Genomic DNA, 2,749 nt, shown 5'->3' on the forward strand with positions numbered 1-2,749 from the left:
AGTTTACAAAACAAGCTCATTTTCAACCCACAAGAGTACAGTGCACTGTTAATGGAGCAATCCCAAATCTTACATTAAACCAGTTCAGCGCACCATTGTAGTCAGTGTAGCGATGTGATTTACACAGATCACCCAACATAATGTTAAATCTCAAAAAGTGTATTTCCAAATAGTTCACTGTGCTTGACAAAATATCTCATCACAGATGTGCTGCCGTTATAAGACGGCTGGAAAATGAAACTGAAACGAAATGGCTCACACTAAAGACTTTTATGACAGATTTTACATTTCTGACTGCACCATAAGACTTTGCATTTCCTGTTCTGTGCCTGTTCTGTTCTGAGGTACTGATGAGAGAGAGGGCGAGTGGGAAATGTAATGGCCCCATCTGATTCTTTAATCAGAGATGGGATGTGAGGAGCTGAATGTCCCTGAGGGGCGTATACCATCCATGCTGTCTACTGGTAATGGGGCTGAGGAACATCATGCGTACATGATCAAAGATGGCAGAAATGGAACAAAACCAAGCAGTTAGCTGCTATTACTGTAATGTTTTTGCTATCTCTTAATTGAATACTCTGAATTAAAATCTTATTTCTGAAAATGGCATGTTCTGTAAATATATTTTAAAGAAAACATATTGACTTTATTTTTATCTGTAACACTTTAGTTTAAGGACCAATCCTCACTATTAACTAGTTGCTTTTTAGCATGTATATTACTAAGCATGCATATTATTAACATATTGGCTTTTATTATTATTTATAAAGCACACATTAATGCCTTATTCTGCATGAACATATTTTAGATCCATTGACCCGCATTAACCATACCTAAACTTAACAACTACCTTACTAACTATTAATAAGCAGCTAATTAGAAGTTTATTGAGGCAAAAGTCATAGTTAATAGTGAGAATTGGTCCCCAAACTAAAGTATGACCTTTTTATCATAGAACATCTTACATCATTTTATTGGCAGCGCTTGGTAGATTACTTATAAACTGCAGTATGTTACTGATTCCAAATTACATGACAAAAATTGTAGTTAGTAACGTAATCCATTACATTACACATATTAGTTAATATAATCTGACTACTATTGAAATAGTTTTAGATTACTTTTGACCTAACTCGTTTATCACATTCATTTAAATATGATAATATTGTACCATATTGATAGAAAAATACAAAGAGAAAAAAATATATATTCCATTTGTTGTTATAAACAACATGAAGTGCATTAAACATTACATGACGTCAAGGTTTCGCAAACTGAGGGTCTGCAGTGTTTGTGTGTTTTTAATAATGAATCAAATCATTAAAATGTAAAAAGAAAATAAATTATTTTAAAATAACAAAATAAAACACCTACTAAAAAGATTAAATATTTTATTTGTTTACCTGCATGTCATGTGACCATTAACCACCGTCAACATGCTATGTTGAAATGCTGAGAAAACACTACTTAAAATTTAAATAAATAAATGATTAATAATGTATCACTATTGTATTAATAATATATAACTGTAACTGTATAACTGTAGTCTGACTATGAGTATTTTAAAATGGAATATCATCTAATTACAAGTACTTCATTGTTGGAATCTGATTACATAATCCAGATTACATTTAATCTGTTACTACTACACTGGTTCTCGGTAATTAAAAATGGAGACATTTGATACAATAACCACATTGAATCAACACTGAATAAAGAAGAAATGTGCCTTGTGAAATGTGAAGAAAATCTTCCTCAAAATAAATATTATTTTATCATTTACTCACTATCACATTGTTTCAAACTGTCTTTCTTCTGTGGAACACAAAAGGAAATGTTTTGAAGAATGTTCATGCTGCTCTTTCTCATTTAAAATGCATCCAAGTAGTCCATATGCTTTTTGTGCATATTAAAACAGATCATATGACATGAGTGAGTTGATAATGACAAGTTTCATTTTTAAGTGAAAATTCCTTTGAAGATTTTGAATATTTTTGTGCTGAAATGAACTTGCTGATAATCACAAAGCTGGACTGGCTAATCAGTTATTTCATGGAAGATTTGATGTAGCCTAACACATCTCTGGCTGCATATCCGTTTTGGTTTATGAGCTGTGTTCTACCAATCATCTGATCCCATCTCCAGCTGAAGCACGCTCATCCATTACGCTGAAAAATAGATGAATGTTACTTCCTTATCTGTGTAATCCTGACAGTAGCACAGCCCCTCCCTGTGAGATGAAGGGAGAGACGGCTCACTCTAAAGGGAGATCTATGACAGATTGCTTTGCTTTCTCCAGCTAAACACTGGCCTCGGAAATCCTGCCTGGGAAAACAGGCAACAGCAACATCACAAGATTCTTGATAAGGGTGTGTGGGGTCTCTCGATTTTACCTTGCTTTCCAGATTTATTTTTATTTCTTAGCAATGCTAAGGGATGAACATGTTAATGTATGAGAAGCAATGAGTAGTATGAAAATTCTCAGTTTCTCTAGATTTACCAACATTTCTTCCAAATTTCAAATAAAAATATTGAGCATTTTTTTAGTGGTCATTTATGTATGTATTTATGTATGTATGTATGTATGGTTTATTTGTTTATTTATTTATTTAGCTTGCAGAAAATGACAGTTGGTCAAAATAATAGATGTTTCCATTTGTTGACTGAAAATCAAGGTTATTCCACTAATTATTAATTTATTTAAATGTCAAATGGAAGAAATGTCATCAGTAGCTATATATATATATAT

Source organism: Sinocyclocheilus anshuiensis, unplaced genomic scaffold, assembly GCF_001515605.1.
Source record: "Sinocyclocheilus anshuiensis isolate Anshui unplaced genomic scaffold, SAMN03320099.WGS_v1.1 scaffold1047, whole genome shotgun sequence".
Classification (NCBI taxonomy): domain Eukaryota; kingdom Metazoa; phylum Chordata; class Actinopteri; order Cypriniformes; family Cyprinidae; genus Sinocyclocheilus; species Sinocyclocheilus anshuiensis.